Consider the following 302-nt stretch of genomic DNA (forward strand, 5'->3'; position numbering starts at 1 on the left):
CTGAAGACTAAGAGCAATGTCGAAGGGGATTACTATGCCAGATTTTAAGCTGTATTACAGAGCTATAGTCATAAAAACAATATGGTGTTGGCACAAAAATAGATCCATAGATCAATGGAATAAAATTGAAGACCCAAGTATGAGAAAATGCAATTTCCTCCAGTGAATATTCTTGGCCCCTTTGTCAACTATCAGGTGGCTGAAATTGCATTTACTCATATTTGGGTGTTCAGTTTTGTTCCATTGATCTATGTGTCTATTTTTGTGCTAGTACCGTGTTGTTTTTATGACTATAGCTCTGT

The sequence above is a fragment of the Nannospalax galili genome, unplaced genomic scaffold, assembly GCF_000622305.1.
Source record: "Nannospalax galili isolate Female #2095 unplaced genomic scaffold, S.galili_v1.0 scaffold1454, whole genome shotgun sequence".
In the NCBI taxonomy this organism is placed as follows: domain Eukaryota; kingdom Metazoa; phylum Chordata; class Mammalia; order Rodentia; family Spalacidae; genus Nannospalax; species Nannospalax galili.